At 35.8% G+C, this 21,908-nt stretch overlaps 1 pseudogene; it reads right to left on the reverse strand.

The window, feature by feature from the left end:
* Nucleotides 1–13,010: 13,010 nt before the first annotated feature.
* On the reverse strand, nucleotides 13,011–21,606 carry LOC148006801 (vomeronasal type-2 receptor 116-like; annotated as a pseudogene).
* Between the last annotated feature and the right edge of the window lie 302 nt (nucleotides 21,607–21,908).

The following is a 21,908-nucleotide window of genomic DNA, read 5'->3' on the forward strand; positions in this document are numbered from 1 at the left end:
AATTTTATCACTATTGCTCTGCAATAGAGCTTGAGGTTAGGGATGGTGATTCCCTCAGAAGTTCTTTTCTTGTTGAGGACAGTGTTCACTATCCTCGTTTTTTGTTTTTGGTTTGTTTTTTTTTTTTTTGGTTTTTTTTTTTTTTGGTTCTTTTTTTCGGAGCTGGGGACCGAACCCAGGGCCTTGCACTTCCTAGGCAAACGCTCTACCACTGAGCTAGATCCCCAACCCCCTATCCTGTGTTTTTAAATTACTCTTTCTAACTCTAGGAAAAACTCACTTGGAATTTTCATGGGGATTGCACTGAATCTGTAGATTGCTTTCGGCAAAATGGCCAATTTTACTATATCATTCCTGCCAGTGCATGAACATGTGAGGTCTTTCCATATTCTGAGATCTTCAATTTTGTTTTTCAGACACTTGAAGTTCATTTCATAAAGGTCTTTCACTTACTTGCTTAGAGTCACACCAAGGTATTTTATGTTATTTGTGACTATTGTGAAGGGTGTTGTTGCCTTAATTTCTTTCTCAGTCTGTATACCCCGTGAATCGAAGATGTCTACTGATTTCTTTGAGTTAATTTTGTACCCAGCACATTGCTGAAGTTGTTTATCAGGCTTAGTAGTTCTCTGGAGGAACTTTTGGGGTCACTCAAGTATACTATCACATCATCTGCAATTAGTGATATTTTGAAATCCTCCTTTCTAATTTGGATCTCTTTGACGTCCTTTTGTTTTCTTATTGGTCGTGCTAGGATTTCGAGTACAATATTGAATAAGTAGGGAGAGGATGGACACCCTTGGCTAGACCCTGATTTTAGTGGGATTGCTTCAAGTTTCTCTCCGTTTATTTTAATGTTGGCTACTGGTTTACTGTAGATTGCATTTAGTATGTATGGGCAATGAACTCCTGATCTTTCCAGGACTTTTATCATGAAGGGGTGTTGATTTTATCAAATGCTTTCTCAGCTTCTAATGAAACTATCATGATTTTTTTCCTTTGAATTTGTTTATATAGTGAATTACATTGATGGATTTCCACATAGTGATCTATCCCTGCACCCCTGCGATGAAGCCTAATTGGTCATGATGGATGAATTTTTGGATGTTCTTGGATTATGTTTGCTAGATTTTTATTGAGTATATATGAGTCAATATTCACAGCAGAAATTGGTCTGAAGTTCTATTTCTTTGTTGGATCTTTGTGTGGTTTAGATATAGGGATGAGTGTAGCTTCATTGACAGAATTGGTTAATGTTCCTTCTTCTATTTTGTTGAATAGGTTGGAAACTATTGGTTTTATGTCTTCTATAAATGTCTGACAGAATTCTGCATTAATGCTATCTGGTAGTGGGGCATTTTTGATTGGGAGAATTTTAGTAATTGCTTCTATTACCTTAGGGGTTGTGGGAATGTTAAGGTGATTTATTTGGTCCTGAATTAACTTTGGCCCCTGTATCTTTCTAGAAAATTGTCCATTTCATTGAGATTTTTCCAGTTTGGTTGAATATAGATTTTGTAGTACAATCTGATCATTTTTTGAATTTCATCAGATTTTCTTGTTATGTCTCCCTTTCATTTTTGAGTTTGTTAATTAGGATACTGTCTCTGGGCCCACTGGTTACTCTACCTAAGGGTTTACCTATCTTGATTATTTTCAAAGAACAAGCTCCTGGTTTTACTGATTCTTTGTAAAGCTCTTTTTTATTATACTTGGTTGATTTCAGCTGTGAGGTTGATTATTTCCAGCCATCTACTCATCTTGAATTTATTTGCCTCTTTTTGTTCTAGATCTTTATGCATACTGTCAATCTGCTAATGTATGCTATCTCCTGTTTCACTCTGGAGGCACTCAGCACTATGAAACTGAAGATATCTAGCAGATATTTGAGATACCACAGTGCCAGACATTGACTGTTTAAAAGACAGCATTTTATTTTTTTATATTTTTACAAAAACATCCCAGAATCTATGCCCTTTTTCTGAATGCACCTTATACTTCAGCTACAGAACATAGAAGTACTAATCTGAAACTAACCAGGAAGTTTCTATTCTGAGGAAAATAATTCAGCTTTACTGAAGTACTTATAAGCTTTTCTGATAGTGAAATCAAATCCAGGTCCTACCCAGTTGTTGAACTTGTGGACCACCACAAAGCATAGAAAGAATACATATATTTTACTAGAGCTGTGGCAAATATAACTTCTAATATACTCTTAAATCTTGAGAGCTTAGAGCCTAACGGAGAACCAAATAATTCTATTTCTGTAAACCATACTAATTCTTAATATCTATCCTTATCCACACATAAGCATAGTACTGTTTATTAAGAATAAAAGTTATTTTCAATTGACTTATTAAAAATAAGACAATTTTTAATTTTCTGCGTTGCAGAAAATCTGTACTTGTTAACATGATGGGACATCTAACTTTGGGGTGTCCAACCCTATATGATACCTGCACAACATGACACCACGCCCTGGAGTTCACAAGTAACTTCATGTGAAGTGACTAGAAGATTGTGAAATCTAGAGCACTAGGGTTCCTGCTGAGAGGAAATATCTTCTATGTAACAGTGGAGCTGCAGCTTGACAACATTATAAGTGAATTACCTAAGGAAGACATACAAAATGACATTACCAGTTGGCATGCCATAGGGACGGGGACATTTTCACGTAATCACACACCTAAGTGGGTAATGGTATGCATTCAACTGATGCTGAGAGGTTGACTTTCAGTCTTCTTCTATGTTATATGACATCCTATGTATCCTCATCATTAGGAAACATGTGTGAAACATATATTTATGAGGGTAACCATAAATATGCATGAGTATTAATCGATAAATCATTAAACAAATCAATCAATTTAAAAAAAATTACCTGTATGAAATTGTGAACTATAAGATTTTAACCACTCTGTTCTCTATGATAGTCCTGTCAGTACTAACTACATAACTGAAGATCACTTAAAAGATGTATTTAAGAGAAATCTAATTAATTTTTAACTGGATATTTTATGTATTTACATTTCAAATGTTATCTCCTTTGGCCCCTCTTCTATCCCCCTTTCCCTCCACATTCTTCCATGAAGATTTTCCCATTCCCATGCACCCACTCCCAATTCAATGCCTTGGCATAATGCTATATTCGGGGAATGAGCTTTCACAGGGACAAGGGCTTTTCCTCATATTGATGCTGGACATGCCAAACTATGCCACATAATTGGCCGGAGTCATGGGTCCCACCATGTACTTTTGGTTGTTGGCCCTGTCCCTGGTAACTGTGGGTGGAGGTCTAGTTGGTTGATATTTCTGTTCTTCCTATGCATTTGCAAACTGCTTCAGCTCGTTCAGTCCTTTTAACAACTCCTCCATTGTCTTCCCTATGCTCAGTCTGATGGTTGACTTCAAACCTTATTTGTTTTAGAAAGGCTCTGGTAGATGCCCTTCAACAGAGGAATGGATAAAAAAATATGGTACATCTACACAATGGAATACTACTCAGCTATAAAAAACAATGACTTTATGAAATGCATTGGCAAATGGATGGAACTGAAAAACATCATCCTGAGTGAGGTAACCCAATCACAGAAAAGCACACATGACATGCACTTACTGATAAGTGGCTATTAGCCCAAATGCTTGAATTACCCTAGATGCACAGAACACATGAAACTCAAGATGGATGATCAAGATGCAAATGCTTCACTCCTGCTTTAAAAGGGGAACAAGTTGAAGGAATCAGAGAAAGAACTGGAAGAGCTTGAAGGGGCTCAACACCCCATATGTACAACAATGCCAAGCAACCAGAGCTTCCAGGGACTAAGCCACTACCTAAAGACTATACATGGACTGACCCTGGACTCTGACCTCATAGGTAGCAATGAATATCCTAGTAAGAGCACCAGTGGAAGGGGAAGCCCTGGGTCCTGCTAAGACTGAACCCCCAGTGAACTAGACTGTTGGGGGGAGGGCGGCAATGGGGGGAGGGTTGGGAGGGGAACACCCATAAGGAAGGGGAGGGGGGAGGGGGATGTTTGCCCGGAAACCAAAGAATTATTATTAAGTATTAAATAAAGAAAAAAAAAGAAATATCCAATTTAAAAAAAAACAGGTTAACAAAAATGTAGAAATTTTATCTAATTTTAAATTAAAAATAAAACTAATTTTGCTAAAAAAAAAGGGGGGGGGGAACAAGTATACCCTTGGCAGGGAATAGGGAAGCAAAGATTTAAAGAGAGGCAGAAGGAACACCCATTCAGAGTCTGCCCAACATGTGGCCCATACATATACAGCCACCCAATTAGACAAGATGGATGAAGCAAAGAAGTGCAGGCCGACAGGAGCCGGATGTAGATCTCTCCTGAGAGACACAGCCAGAATACAGCAAATACATAGGCGAATGCTTCCAGGGACTAAGCCACTACCCAAAGACTATACACGGGCTAACCCTGGACTCTGACCTCATAGGTAGCAATGAATAGCCTTGTAAGATCACCAGTGGAAGGGGAAGCCCTTGGTCCTGCCATGATTGGACCCCCAGTGAACGTGATTGTTGGGGGGAGGGCAGTATTGAGGGGACTATGGGGAGAGGAACACCCATAAAGGAGGGGAGGGGGCAGGGTTAGGGGGATGTTGGCCCGGAAACCGGGAAAGGAAAGAACATTCGTAATGTAAATAAGAAATACTCAGGTTAATAAAAGATATGAAAAAAAAACAAAAACAAGAACAAAACAAAACAAAGAAACAAAAACAAAACAAAACAAAACAAAAAAACAGAAAGGCTCTGGTACAGCCTCTCAGGAGACATCCAAGTCAGGCTCTTGTCCGTAAGCACTTTTTGGCATCAGCAATAATGACTGGGTTTGGTGGCTGCATATGGTATTGATTCGTAAGTGGGGGGTTTTCTTGATGACTTTTATTCAGTCTCGGCTCCACTCTTCGTTCCTGTATATCTTCCTGTTAGTATTTTGATTTCCCTTTAAAGAAAGACTGAAGTATCCACATTTTGAACTTCCTTCATGTTGAACTTCATATGGTCTGTGAATTGTTTCTTGGGTATTCAGAACTTTTGGGAAATATCAAATTATCAGGGAGTGCAGAACATTTGTGTTCTTTTGGGACTGGGTTAAAGGACTCAGGATGATATTTTCTAGTTCCACCCACTTGCTTAAATATTGTTTTTACCCATTGTTTTTAATAGCTGAGTAGTTTTGCATTGTGTAAATGTGCCACATTTTCTGTATTCAATTTTCTGTTGAAGGGCATCTGGCTTCTTTGCAGCTTCTTGCTTTTATAAATAAGGCTGCTAAGAACACCGTGGACCATGTGTCCTTGTTATATGTTGGAGCATCGTTTGTGTGTATATTCTGAGGTGTAGTATAGCTGGTTCCTCAGGTACTTCTATGCCACGTTTTCTGGGGAACCACCAGAATGATTTACAGAGTGGTTGTAGCCCCTTGCAGTCCCACCAAAAATGGAGGAGTGTTCCTTTTTCTCCACATCCTTGCCAACATGTGCAGTCACCTGAGATTTAATCTTAGCCATTCTGTCTGGTGTGATGTGAAATCTCAAGGTTGTTTTGTTTTGCATTTCCATGACAACTAAGGATGTTGAGCATTGCATTAGGTGCTTCATGCCCATTCGCTATTCCTCAGGTGAGAATTCTTTGTTTGGTTCTGTACTCCATTTTTTAATAGTATTATTTGGTTCTCTGGTTGACAATGGGTGTTTTAAAGCCTCTTGCCAAAATTTTTAATCCAATTTGACAGTATATAAACGAATTAATAATTCTGAAATATGACACCAAGAAGAAAGTGAGAAACAAAAAGACTAGAAGATGGAGTTTCTTAGAAAGACTTATGTTTTGTTTATTTTGTACCAGTGCCCTTGACTGAGAGAATGAGTGATGGTGTTGATTCCAGAAGATTCTACAATCCACCAAGCTTTCTAGCCAATATTCAACATAGGCAAATGAAATTTTTAAAGGTGAGTGAATCTTTGTTATTTCTTGTAAGATATTGTCTCATCATTCATGTTAGTCATAAGGTCACTGTGTAGAAGAAGATGCCTTTGATTAACTTATAGTCCTCCCATATGCCTTTTTCTTCACAAGATTACAGGCATTTGGCAGCAACTCTACACAGTTTCCCAGAGAACATTTATGTAATTGTAACTGCTGCTGTTTTACATGTTATGTGGTTTATATGTGGGATTGCTTGTGCACATTAGGAAGTACACCTGCGAAGTGTATAGATGCATGCCATAATCCCTTAGTGATGATTGACTTGAAAAATTTATTTTCAGGACTAGTGTGAGTTCTTGAATTTGAGTCTAAAATAGGTTAGGTCCAAATATCTTCAATTCAGAAAAAATAAATCTCAGAAAGTTTCAAAGTATTTTTGTTGTCTTTTGATTTGTTTTGCTTTCCCATTTATTTTAATTCATATTTGTGTGATTGGAGAGACACATATGTCCATGAGTGCACGATGACAAAAGAGGATCATGAAAATTAAAAGATGTATGCACACGTGCTTGTGAGCCTGGAAACAACATTCCCTTAATTAACAAACATTCTCCACAGTCCCAAATAGAGAACATTTAATATTTCTATTCAAATTAAAAGTACAGATGCTTACAAATACCAGATATGATCTAGCATCACACAGCCTGATTTTAACTTTGTTTCTCAAAATCTATTCTTGCCTCATCCTTCGTATTGAGAATATTAATATCATATGCCACCATGCCTAGCATTAGGAGTTTATTAAAAAGCAATTTCTTAAAAAACACTTCAATCGGCACTTCCTGTGTTTACCGGAAGTCCCACACCCACGGATCCCGGCCCGCAGCAGCTCTCTGCTCCCAAACCCCGTGGGAGAGAGACCTCACAGCCTGATCAGGTGGGCACTCCTGAGGCTGCAGAGCGGAGGAGACCACCAACACTGCCCACCCCTGCCCACATCCCTGGCCCAAGAGGCAACTGTATAAGGCCTCTGGGTTCCCGTAGGGGAGGGCCCAGGAGCGGCAGGACCCCTGCGCCTGAGACACCGCTGGTACCTGAAGGAAACAGACCGGATAAACAGTTCTCTGCACCCAAATCCCGTGGGAGGGAGAGCTAAACCTTCAGAGAGGCAGACACGCCTGGGAAACCAGAAGAGACTGCACTCTGTGCACATCCAGACGCCAGAGGAAAACACCAAATGCCATCTGGAACCCTGGTGCACGGAGGCTCCCGGAAAGAGCAGCGCAGATCTTCCCGGTTGCTGCCGCTGCGGGGAGGACTTAGGCAGCACCCCACGAGCAAACTTGAGCCTTGGAACCACAGGTAGGACCAACTTTTCCCCTGCAAGAAATCTGCCTCGTGAACTCAAGACACAAGCCCACAGGAACAGCTGAAGACCTGTAGAGAGGAAAAACTACACGCCCGAAAGCAGAACACTCTGTCCCCATAACTGGCTGAAAGAAAACAGGAAAACAGGTCTACAGCACTCCTACACAGGATTATAGGACAGTCTAGCCACGGTCAGAAATAGTAGAACAAAGTAACACTAGAGATAATCTGATGGCGAGAGGCAAGCGCAGGAACGGAAGCAACAGAAACCAAGACTACATGGCATCATCGGAGCCCAATTCTCCCACCAAAGCAAACACGGAATATCCAAACACACCAGAAAAGCAAGATCTAGTTTCAAAATCATATTTGATCATGATACTGGAGGACTTCAAAAAAGACATAAAGAACTCCCTTAGAGAACAAGTAGAAGCCTACAGAGAGGAGTCTCAAAAATCCCTGAAAGAATTCCAGGAAAACACAATCAAACAATTGAAGGAATTAAAAATGGAAATAGAAGCAATCAATAAAGAACACATGGAAACAACCCTGGACATAGAAAATCAAAAGAAAAGACAAGGAGTTGTAGATACAAGCTTCACCAAAAGAATACAAGAGATGGAAGAGAGAATCTCAGGAGCAGAAGATTCCATAGAAATCATTGACTCAACTGTCAAAGATAATGTAAAGCAGAAAAAGCTACTGGTCCAAAACATACAGGAAATCCAGGACTCAATGAGAAGATCAAACCTAAGGATAATAGGTATAGAAGAGAGTGAAGACTCCCAGCTCAAAGGACCAGTAAATATCTTCAACAAAATCATAGAAGAAAACTTCCCTAACCTAAAAAAAGAGATACCCATAGGCATACAAGAAGCTTACAGAACTCCAAATAGATTGGACCAGAAAAGAAACACCTCCCGTCACATAATAGTCAAAATACCAAACGCACAAAATAAAGAAAGAATATTAAAAGCAGTAAGGGAAAAAGGTCAAGTAACATATAAAGGCAGACCTATCAGAATCACACCAGACTTTTCGCCAGAAACTATGAAGGCCAGAAGATCCTGGACAGATGTCATACAGACCCTAAGAGAACACAAATGCCAGCCCAGGTTACTGTATCCTGCAAAACTCTCAATTAACATAGATGGAAAAACCAAGATATTCCATGACAAAACCAAATTTACACAATATCTTTCTACAAATCCAGCACAACAAAGGATAATAAAGGGTAAAGCCCAACATAAGGAGGCAAGCTATACCCTAGAAGAAGCAAGAAACTAATCATCTTGGCAACAAAACAAAGAGAAGAAAAGCACACAAACATAACCTCACATCCAAATATGAATATAACGGGAAGCAATAATCACTATTCCTTAATATCTCTCAACATCAATGGCCTCAACTCCCCAATAAAAAGACATAGATTAACAAACTGGATACGCAACGAGGACCCGGCATTCTGCTGCCTACAGGAAACACACCTCAGAGACAAAGACAGACACTACCTCAGACTGAAAGGCTGGAAAACAACTTTCCAAGCAAATGGTCAGAAGAAGCAAGCTGGAGTAGCCATTCTAATATCAAATAAAATCAATTTTCAATTAAAAGTCATCAAAAAAGATAAGGAAGGACACTTCATATTCATCAAAGGAAAAATCCACCAAGATGAACTCTCAATCCTCATCTTCGGTTGGTTTATATACAAGTGTGCAATTTCTAGGCTTGAAAGTAAAATGATGCTATCTGGTGCTGGATAGAGGAGCCTTATTTTTTATTATGGCAGCTTGCTATTTTTGTAACATGGTGATTTGGTTGAACACAATAAAGTACAGTAGTAACTGAAAAAAAATGGTGGCCCAGGTTATTCCAAGTGTCTCTAAAAACAATATAGACTATTCCTGTTGCCCTTCGTTGCTTTCCTAAATCATTACGTTAAGTCCCAATTATTGAAGACATTACACATTTTGAGACAATGCTAAGAAGATTCTAAATGTATCTGTCCTGAAAGCTTAATTCTGGAGTTTGTTATAGTACTAGAAGGCATAACACAGCCTTCCAATGGAGGAGAGTAAGCAATAGCCTTACCCAGCTGTGACGCTTATAAACCACAATAACCAACATGGCAAGATATCACTAAAGGTGCACTAGTGGCCCTCCTAGATTGCGAATTAATCTAGTTAGATATAAGGTCAGGTTAACAAGAGGAAAATAATACCTAGTATAAAAACCTAGCCAAATAATTGCAGCTAGTTTGTTCCTGGATCCTAAAGTAAAACTTACTATCATGAACTTGCTAAGTCAGTATAATTCTTAATTACATTATAAATATTTACCCTTACATCCACATATAAGTGTAGCTCTTGTCCCTCATCAAGGAGGCTTCTCTCAGAAATATATGCAGTGTATTTCAGAAAACCACAACTAAACAAAATTCAGAGACCAACTGATGTATCTTCAACACAACTCCTGTACCTGAGATGGGACGCAAGTAATATCACAGAAAATTATGGGAGGGTTGTTAAGAGCCTCAGGAACAGAAAGTCAGCTGTGAGATTGTATCACCTAAAAAGGACAGGGATGCTACACCAATAACTCAATGATATAGCTACCTAGAAAAGAAAACACCAATAGACATGGTAACCTGAAGGGTGAAATCTCATGCCCCATCCCCTAGACAAATAGTATTGGCAAAGAATGACCATTGAGAGGGGGAATTAATATGCATGAATACATTGTTCTACTGCTTTCTAGTTATGGATGTGATGTTAATTTCCTTGCTAGGATAGGCTGTGTGTTTAACTGTGAGCCAAAATAAAATTGTTCTCCATGAAAAAAAAATTCAAAATACTTCTGGTGTCAAGCATCTTGACAAAGGGATCATCATCTGTATTTACGTCACAAACTTAAATTATAATATATGAAACTGTAAAAAAAACACTTCAATCATATTGTTCTGTGCTTAAGACCCCAGTCCTTGATTTATATCGAATTAGGCAACAACTTTCCTTTCGATTTCTGTTGCTGTGCTAACAGAAAATTGGGGAATTTTACGGTTCATTTGTATTCCTGCCTATAGAATTGCATTGGAAAAGCTTAAGCATGAACTAAAGGAAGCCATGGAGTAATAAAAATTACTGACTTGCTAAGTTTGGTTTTCGACACTGCACTGGACTGACAAGCCAAGTATAGTATTGCTCACATTGCATTGGGTCCAGCTATACTGATCACTAATCAAAGAAGCATTTAAACTCATGTTCACTTTTCCTCCTCTGAAATGATTCTAATTTTGTCAAGGTGATAAAAATTAACCAGTACAATATTTTGCATATGCTTTATCAGATGAACCTGTGGAGATGCATAATATGAAAATCACAAAGAAGAAATAAAGAGATAAATATTTAAATTAAATTAAATGAAAAAAAAAGATCTTGGTGAAAATGACATCTGTGGAAGTAACCTGATCTTAAAAATCTGTCAAAGATTTTCAAACTATTGCACATCATATAAGTACATATCAAAAGTTGACCATTGCTTATGATGTGCTCAATGATCAAGAGATATTTCTGAAAAAGTTACTTGGCACTGTTTTATCAGACTAAAAAACTTCCTTCACAGTCAGGGAAATGTGACAGTATGCAGAAAATGGATATTTGATATCTTATATATGGAGTGTAGGAGGTGTGATGGTCTGCAACCAGAAGCTTTAGTTCTAAATACTAGAATTCAAATTGGTAGAAATTACACTACATGTTTCCAGAGTAAAGGTAAAGGTTATAAAGATGAATGTATCCTCTTACAAAATTTTCCCTCATCCAAAGAAACAAAACAAAACACAACAAACAAAGAAACAAAAAGGTGAAACCAAACAAAACCAACCAACCAACCAAACGAACAACAACATCAGCAGCAACAACAACAACATCAACAGTAACAACAACAAAAACCCCAGGGATTAGTGAAGAAGTTGTTGGGAAAGATCTTCAGTGTCAAAGGATGAGGAAGTTAGCTGTGAAGAAGAATATTCTAAGAAGAGCATAGGTAGAAAAAAGTTTTAGGAATATGACTCCAAAAATACAATCTGAGGAAGAATCATTACATTGTGCATGTCAGTATGGAAGGAAGAAAGCTTGCAAAGCTTTTAGGCTAGAAAACAATTTAAATGAATCTTTAAGTAAGGGAATAGGAAATATTGTCACTGCTAGGGAAGGAAACAAAGAATGATTGGTTATGTAGTATCAAATGATGAGCCAGGAGAACATAAAGGTATGTAATTTTTACATGGTCCCTACAGTTTATATTTCAAAATGTACATGTATATAAACTACATGTATGTATTAAGCAATATTCAATGATATAAGAGCCCATGTGCCTTTTAGGAGTGCAGAGAGAGGTAAAAATGGTGTGTTAGAATAAGGATATATAAAGAAAAAAAACAGTTTAATTACACTCTGAAAAGTAAACTACCAAATAACAGTAAAAAAGTAAAAAATCAAAAACCATTATTTTGTAAAAATGACACTATTTCACAAACTACTGTTAAGAAATAGTAGTGTGTATGTTTTTGTATCTGTGTCTTTGTGTATGTAATATGAAACTAAGTAATCTTTAGTTATTCCTATTTTGAAAAAACGCATGAGATTCTTCATCTAAAGTGTTTTATATGTTTGCAAACTTCACTGACCAAATTTTGAACAGAGTAATTTGCATTACATTATTTTTCTTATCAAATTTTCTTAGTTAATGAGACACTCATACATCTCATAATGATATGGTGTGTTTTCACATAAAGATCAAAAGCAGGCAAAATGTGAACCCCATAATCCTTTTCATATACTGTACTCTTCTGAGTATGTTATTTGATATTCTGAATATCTTCATAGTATATTAATAATATTAAATTTTGTAACGATGCTCCACCCTCTACTAAGTTTCAACCTTGTTTCTCTTTTCAAATCAATGTCTTTCATTGCATCCATAATATATGGCATTCCAATTCCCACATAAGACAATTTACCAATTTGCTGATGTTTTAGTTTCTGTTGCTGCAGCAAACACCATATATGAGAAAACATATATGAGTAAAGTGTTATTTCCCTATGTACCTTGGTCACATTGAATTGAATGAAGCCAAGAAAAGTACATAGTTGCAGTGATTCAACGACAGTCCATGGAGTAATGCTGATTACTGGCTTCATGTCCATCCTATGACAGTCTTCTTCCTTATAACTTCCAGAGCAACTTGCTTGGAGGTGGCACTGGCTACATGGAGTAGAGTCACCTTATACTAATCCGTAATTAAGAACATTTCTTAAAAACATCTCTACAAATCAAAGTGATTGTAACTTCTCATTAATGGAGATTCCCTGTTTTCAATATGTTTCGGTTTCTGAGAGCTCATTTGCCACCAAAACTTACTAATTGGTATTGATTTAGGCAGTGCTGTCCTGTGGTACAAATACTATCTCTAGATATTAATTAATTTTCTTTGATGATTTATGAAAACTTTTGTTTAGACAAAGCAAAAAAGATATGTTGAGCTCCATCTAATATCTCAAAACTATCAAAGGGTCAATAAACCAATTTATCTTTTTATTTCTGAAGAACATTTAAATCTGGTCGAACTAAAAGAACATAACACTTTTGGACAAATATGCACCCTAGCAACCCTGCACTAGAAGCCAAGATGGAGAAAACCTCCACAACAACCATAACCTTCCCCCTGGTGCTGTGGTAGACAGGGAGGAAGGTGATCCAAACACTGTAGAAGACCAACATGCTGAATGTTAGGAACTTGGCCTCATTGAATCTGTCAGGAAGGTTCCTAGCCAAGAAAGCCACAGTGAAGCTCCCCAGAGCCAAGGAGCCCAAATATCCCAAGACAAAGTAGAAGGCAATGACTGAGCCTTTGTTGCAAATGATGATTACCTTCCCATGTTCAGATTGTATATCTCTGTCAATAAATGGAGGCGATGTCACCAACCAGATTGCACAGAGAACAAGTTGGATTAGGGTTCAAATGGGAATGAGCAGGTTAGTTGACCATTTTATGATCATCTTTCTCATCCTTCTCCCTGGAGTAGTGAGCTTGAAAGCTGTGACCACAGTTATTGTTTTGGCCAACACAGTAGAAATAGCCACAGTGAAAAATATTCCAAATGTGGTTTCCTGCAGGATGCAGGTGGCCTGGTTGGGATGTCCAATGAAGAGCAATGAGCACAGGAAACAGAAGACTAGAGATATGAGCAGGATGTAGCTGAGAATGCGGTTATTGGCTTTCACAATGGGAGTATCCCTGTACTTCACAAAAGTGACTAGTACTAGAATTGTGATGGCTGAGAAGGACGGGGCCATGCAGCCTAGAGCCATCCCCAATGGAACTTCATAAGCGAGAAACGTCACCGCTCTTTGGAGGCACTGGGTTTGTTCTAAGTTGGCATATGAATCATCTGGACACCGCACACACTGCTCCATATCTGTTGGCAAAGAACAATAATCCTTTACAAAATATCATAATTGTGTAGTTAATAATTGTATATTTGTTTTATTCAGAGGATATAGCAATAAATAGTTTGGGGTTGAGAATATATTTCTTTCATTATTGCTCTAGGGACTACTAACTTAAGTCTGCTGTCCATTAACCTACACTCTGTGATAGAACAAATCTTCATCACAGAAAATGGAGAAGTTTTCTCTTAAAGAAAAATGAAATAAAAATATGATGATTACTAAAATGCATAATCTCAGTTTATTTTATTTCTCAAACCATAATTTCACTATTCAGAGACAAAGGTAGTTTGCTGACCTATTTATTGATGTGGATTGATCAAAAATATTATGCATATTGTTTCCTTTGGGAATTGTGTACTTTATCTATTTCTACAGAAAGACTTGTGAATATGCAATTCCTCATCCAAATACTGTGTGTGTAAAGGAATATTTTCATTCTTGAAGCCCTATGTCTCATAAACTTATGCATGTCTCTCCAGTTGTGGTACAATTTCCTTTCCCCAACTACACTCTCCATGGTTATGGCTATAGAAATTTATGGCATGAAGATTATTGATATTGAGATTCATCCCACTTTCCTTATTTAGGCTGTGATTAATGATAAGCACTCTTCCATCTCTTATTGCATTGTTGAAACCGTCACTCTTTTTCTAATTCTTTGATAGGAAATGCCTAATCCTTTGTGCCATTTAAGCTCTTAAAATATGTTTCACTTCAGAACACTTGTTGTTCTGAGCATCTTGTCTTTGTGGGACTAAACTGTGTGACAGAAAGATTGTGAACTGTACATGGAGTCAAGATTTTTTGTACAAAGGATCAAAGAAGAATAAATATCTGCTTAGGTTATGACTAAAATTACTTTTGAAAAATTTTTACACATGTATGTCCCCCTAAACATTTCCTGCATAATATAAAACTATTAACCATTGTATTGTGAGAGACATGAGTTGTTTGTAGAAGCTATTGCAGATAATTTACTGGGCCCAAGAGAAACTGATATTATTTAACTAATTAAACTCTGAAACATGGAGATTTTGGGATTTAGTTTCCATCTAGGTCATATCATATTTCTAGTTTGTAAAGAGAAGTTATTCAAATTCATCATATTTTCTTCTGCATGCAAGCATGTACCTGTATCATTGGCAATCTCATTTCCTTGGCACTGGACACAATCAAAGCAGCAGTCGGCTGTTTGTTTCTGATGAATTTTTCTGAATCCTGCAGTACATGTCTCACTACACACTGAGGAGGGAATCTGAGGCAATACACATACAGACACACAGACACACAGACACACACATTTACATGTAATATATGTACATGAAGTATGCAATTGTGTATATATATACACATATGTTATATAAGTACTTGATGTGTATGTGTGTGTGTAGTTCATGAATACATCATATGCAAAATGACACATAGATTAATATATGGGACATTAAGAGATATATTCCTCTGATAATTTATTATTTGTATTACCTTGCAATGTACTGAATGTCATACAATAATTACTAGGTCATGTAATATAATATATGTAACATTTTGTGTGTAACAATTTAAATTTCATCCTTGCTAAACTGAGTAATGAAATGGAATACTTATGTGGCATCAGTTTTTCTCTCAAGATTTAGAAATAGAAAAAAGAACACTGAATTGTATGGAGAGAGAGGGTAGTATATATCAAAAAGAATTGTTCAATGAATAAGAACAAAGTATGTCATTTAAGACTCTCATACAATTAATGGACTTTTCCTAAGTGTAAAAGAAAACCTTTAATCCCCATTCCATCCCCCCTGCTTCTATTACAGAGTTCCCCCAACAATTTGGCCACTCTGGCCTCACTGATCTAACATTCTCATATTCTGTGACATGCACCCTCCAAAGGACCAAGGGCTTCTGTGCGATCTGATGCCCGATAAGGCAATACTCTGCCGAGGAGGGGCAACTGGGAAGGAGGATGATATTAAAATGTGAATAAATAAAATTAATAATAAAAATCTATAAATTAAAAGTGAAAAGTTTGAAGCTGGAAAATACTTTTCTTAGTGAATCCATGCTATACTTAATTAGGCTGCAACTATATTCATACATAATCGGAAAATTACAGGGTTTATATGTAGTTACAAAGTTTTATATATATACGTATATATATGAATATATATAGAATATATATGTCTCTGTGTGTGCATGTATGTGTGAATGTGTGTGTATACATGTATATGTTGGTATAAATTTAATAGATATATTTCTCTAGTGTGGGCTAAATAGTTACATCGTTGCAAATAAGCATGGAATTCAGAGTACTTTGATCCCTATGACCAGATTACATGAATTTTAATGTTTTTAAATTTTGGTGCTTGTAACTGAGAATGGTCATTTATAAAAGTATTAATTTGTCTTAACCACATGTATATTGTTTCAGTGCATCCTATTTTAAAATTTAGACATCTATAAAAATAAAAATTATAATATACTTACCATTGTTTCTCCTGTGACCCACTCCAAGTCTTCAGATAAATGAAGTTGTTGACTCTGTGGCAAAAAAGGAAAATAGCTTCCTATTTTCACTTTTAATACAAGGCCTTGGGGAAAATTCCAAGTGATGAAAATGTCATACTTGGAACAATGATTTTCCTTATGATTCATGTCCACCAGTTCTCCAACAGGGTTAGTAAATAACCTAGTTTTCAGCAAAGAATCTAAATGAGATGATTATATATGCTTATCAAGACAGAGAATGCCAAGTTGAGAATTTCCCATAATTTTCTAATGTCTTACAGAAAAGACAGGTATATTAATGTAATCCCATGTAGTAAAATACATTATACTGTATTATTACAAATTATAAGTATGTGTTGTATTGTATAATTACATGTTAATATACTTTATATTAATATTTGATGGTGAATAAAAGCTAGAATAAATGATTACCAGAGAACAAATCACATGGTATGTGTGTGTATGTGTGCACATGTTTGTCAAAAATAATATTTAAAAGCTGAAGCCAAATACGGAAGAAATAAGGGGAAATTAAACAGTCTGGAACTTTTGGAAGTAAAGAATGGTGGTGGGTCAATCATGTACATACTGCATATATATATGAAATAAACATAAACTTAATAAAATGTGCACTCTTCATCATTTGTCTTTTTATAAATAATTATTAATTTAAACGAATAGCTATTATCAGAGCACATGTACTTATTTTTCAGAAATTCTTCTTGAGAATAATATTCTGTCTAGTCATCTCTTAAGGATTTTATGATAAAACTCTTAACTCCTTTTAAATTATTTGGTGAAAAATTGAAACACATTGTCGAACAATTCATTGATATTTATAAAAATGTATTGTCTCCTATTCAAAGTTATCACTGTTCATGATTGATATCAATGTATAAAATTCATTTTGGAGTTTTACAGTATACAAAACTTTACACTGAGAGATAACCTCTAACAAATGTATGTGAACTTCTCAGCAGCCTGAAAGGTCACATTGCTATATCTAAGCATAATGAAATGTAACAAATGTTACCTGCTGACAGTCAGTGAATACTCCTTTGGGTTCTTCCATTTCCTGAGACTCTACTTGTTGAAAAATGAGTTCATGGTAGGTGTGGGCCACAGCATACACAGCATTATACAAATTGTAACCTTCACGCAGGACCATGTCAAATGTGTGCTGTGTTAACCATTCCAATGGGTTTTTGAAAGTAAAACAATCCATTTTGTTATTGTTCTTTGAGATTGAACAGTTAAAATGATTCCACTGCAGCACAGACTGCGAAATATCTACTGGATAAATAGATGTGTTTATTGTTTTCGTAAAATTTCTAAATACAGCGATGTCATTTTGGTAGTGGGCAAAAGTGACAGTCCCGTGGAAGAAATCAAGGCTGAAATCTTTTTTACGTGTGATGACATCCCATTGTGAGGTTGTGATCCAGATTCTCTGTGCTCCTAAATATGCCCATCTTCTAAAGCTGAGTTCTAGAGTGGAGTTCATTTCGCCATAAATGATAACAACCTTTGCTGAAGATGTCATAAGTTGTTGGTCATGTATCTTAACCCTTGTCTTGTATATCTGCATGGTTTCTGGAATCATATTCACAAAAGCTAAACAGAGCGCATGCCTTTGCATTTCTTCTCTCAAGTCTGAAAGAAACTGAATACCTTGGTCATCATCTGAGATGACCAGTCCTATCCAAGTCCATTCAAAATGAAACATCAAGGAGACCATGCCATGGAGCAAATATGTGTCCTTGGTTGCTATCTAATAGATATAGGGAAACTGGTCAGGGTCACTCAGGTTGGGGTTAAATGAGCCAAAGAAAATCTAAAGGGTATAGAAGAGAGGATGAAACATCCACATGAGGAATATGATTGTTATAAGGTTTGGACATATATGCAAGCAATGTTACTCACCGTTCAGAACTCAGATTAAGGGTAGTAAGTTTACACTATACATATCACATATTTTTACTATTATATCCTAGAATATTCCTGACAAATCTGAATGTTCTAGAAAATAGTTTGTACTGTTTGCCAAGTATAGTTGTACTATCTGATTATTTTATTGTGTGTGTGTGTGTGTGTGTGTGTATGTGTGTGTAGCAGCATACCCACAAATGCATGGGGTCCAAGTTTTCTTGTAGGCACATGTAAATGGAATTTAAAAGTTGGTAATTCATCCAGTGTCACACCTTATTATCTTTGGTGTTCTTGAATAAATTGATAGTTTTAAGGATGTTGTCCATGATGGTCCTCTAAGGCCTACATCACAACGTTGCTTTATTCTACAGAAATAATTAATTAGCTGAAAATTGTTGTTTTGATTTGAATATGCTTTATCCAGAAATCCCAGTGTATCTTCACACAGGCCAGCAATGATGGAAAATATCAAAGACATGTTGGATAAAAGATAAGGATTCTTGTTGATCTCATCAGTTGCAAATAACCGTACCAGGAAAAACTCATATTTTCTTGCTGGTATCCTAAATCCAAGCATAATGATGGTTAAGGGAGATGTTTGAAAAATAAAATTTCAATTGTAGTTAAGTTTGTACCACAAGGCATTCTAAATTTCTGTCTAAATGTCATGAAATAAGTCTCATAAATTAGAGATCTTAAGATTTCAATACGATTTAAGAATTCATAGACCTAGGACACTAACCTATGATAAATTTTGTAATTGTGAAAGTCAATAAGGGGACTATTTTATCTCTAAATACCATCCTCAAACTACATTAGAGTACAATTTAGTAAAACTTTTATAAAATAGTCTTAGAATGTAATTCCACCGATACAAAATAAAAAGCATGACATAAACCACACATGAAATGCATAACACATTTGTACTATATTTTTATTATTTAAATGTACTTTATATTCAAACATGTTAATAATATATTATATTTTTCAAATCATATATTACATCAAAAATTTTTGTTCAACTTTTATATTCATATACCTTTGTACCCAAAAATATCATTAATGAATATTTAATGTTTATTACTCATGATCGTATATCAAATGTTGCATATTAAATGGCTTCAAAACTCAAAATATTATTTGAGTATCAAGCAGAGTAAAAGAACATAAAGTATTAAAAGGTGAATCATTTAGAAATATATTTAAAAGTCTTTATATAATACTACCTAACATAGAGTAAATGTACAAAAATTGAATATGTATCTGTGCAAATTATCTAACAATCAGTTTATTTCAAAAAGGGCATCAGTTCTTTTAGGAGAGAATTTATTGTATCGGTAAGACATTTTTCAAATTTCAAATTAGGAAAACTCTTTGAAGTTAAACATTATGAAAATGCAAATTTTATGCATAGTGAGAAACAGTATCAATAATATTTCCTTGTTCATAGAACATGCATTGAATAGTTTCAACTGTCAATATTCATTAAAATATTTAAAGGTATATTCCACTTAAATTTATTTATTCATTTCAAGTACATTAAATGATAGAATATACTATGTAACCTGAATAATATCTTATAGGCTCCATTACACATCAACATGTTTTAGTGTGTTGCTACTATTTTAATTTTGTAAAAGTGGATTGAGATTTCTCTTAACACTTCAGGCCTCCTAATTCTTTAAGGTCCTTTAAGAGATGTCTGAACAGTAAGATCTTCTTCCATTTGAAATGTGTTCCTCTGCCCAAGCATAGTTGGCAGTTCATATATTCATCTGTTATTATTACAAATTACTTCTCATCAGGAGTAAAACACCAAACATGCTCTTTTGCTGAAATTAGCACTTTTAAATTAAATGTTTGGAGCTAGGTTTTTCTTCTAAACCGTAAAAGTGTATTGGTACAATTCATATGTTTGTAAATTTAAATCTTATTAAGGCTTATAGAAATGTCAGTAGTGAGAATGACCACTATTTCTTCCAATGAGATCTGGGATAATATAGAATGCATCAGAAATGAAATTTCTACTGACCTAACCCAGAATTATAATAATGTGAAGCCACCACCAATATCAAAGTGTACATAGTATACTGTGGCTAACAATTAGAAAATATTTTGTTTAAATACCAAAGACACAAAAATTGAATAAGAAATGGGATGAGAGTCAGGGATAGAAAAGTGCAGGAAACCAGTTTGTGAAAGAATGAAGTCCCAAGCACATTGATTAGCTAAAATTTGAGAGATTTCAAAATCTCTTCTCTCATGATCTGCAGGCACAAATGATAACATCTCACACTTGGACTCTAAGAAATGTGTAGCCACATTTCGAACAGCTTCTTATCCACAAGAAGTACATTTATTTTCCTAGATTTTCTCTAATGTAAAATAATTTTAAATATTAAGAAAAATATTGAATGTCTGTATGATACAGATAATAAGTCTAATATGTGATTGAGTATTTGCATCACTGGATGAAAAGATATTCTGCTAACATAATAAGAAATCTGGAAGTCTTTTTCCATATTCAGTGACAGCTCCAGAATGACAGGAGGGGCTCATTTAAAGACTATTTTATAATGAAAAGCATATACATACTCATGAGTACATATGTAATAATATACATGTAATCATATATAGTAGACATCCTTCCACCACCATACCACACAGATTTCAATGTCTGAGTTTATGCCCAAATTTTAGAGGCCAAAATTAGACAACCATTTTATTGAGGCATTTAGATGCATGCTTATACAGGAATGGTTGGCAGAAAATTGAAGAGAGGCAGCGATGCAGACTCTTCATATTGAGATTTTGCCAAAAGTGGGAATTATGAATTCAAGGTAAAGGTAAAAACATATTTCAATATATGATATCAATAAAGATTCAAGGGATAGAATCCAGTCTCTCTTGTTTTCCAGCTTTGTGAACTAGAGTCAATGTAGTAAAGTTAAGGTAAACCATGACACATTTGAAACTACTAAAATTGTAGTTGAAGTTATAATTAATTTTCTGTCGTTCCTAAAGATACAAGGGGAAAAACAGGACAGAATCTCACAGTTGTGTTCACAGTTACATATTTCTAATTCATAATATTGAGGCAGGAAAGAAAGTTAATAACCTACCTAAAATTAATAATGTGATTATAAAAATTTTATTCAATAGGGCCCTCCTCTGTAAAAAGAACAAAACCACAGTCACTTCGCAAATCTCCATCATTATCTTCGCTCTTCTTTATCCTCCAAAAGCAATTGGGTTCAGTCAAACTGCACAAAATGAGACAAAGCTTCAGGGGAAAAAAAGGCAATAGTGAAAGCCCACATCTTCTTCATGTCTGCTAGGATCTAGCATGGAGCAGTTGTGAAACATGATTCTTATGCAGGCAAACATAACACACACATCTACACCAGTTTGTATATTTTAAGGCTTCTGCTGACGGGCGATCCACTTAATTATATTCAACAGTTTCTTTCCGTTCATCATATATTCTGCTCCCTGGATACAACGGGAAAATTCTGGCCTCAAGCTCTACATCTGAGGTCTGAAAACTTTTGATCGAAACATTTCCAAAAACATGTTTTGAAGATAATGTTCTCCATTCACAGCAGCCATGATTTCATTAATATCCATGCCA

This window comes from Rattus norvegicus, chromosome 1 (assembly GCF_021556685.1).
Source record: "Rattus norvegicus strain SHRSP/BbbUtx chromosome 1, alternate assembly SHRSP_T2T, whole genome shotgun sequence".
NCBI lineage: Eukaryota > Metazoa > Chordata > Mammalia > Rodentia > Muridae > Rattus > Rattus norvegicus.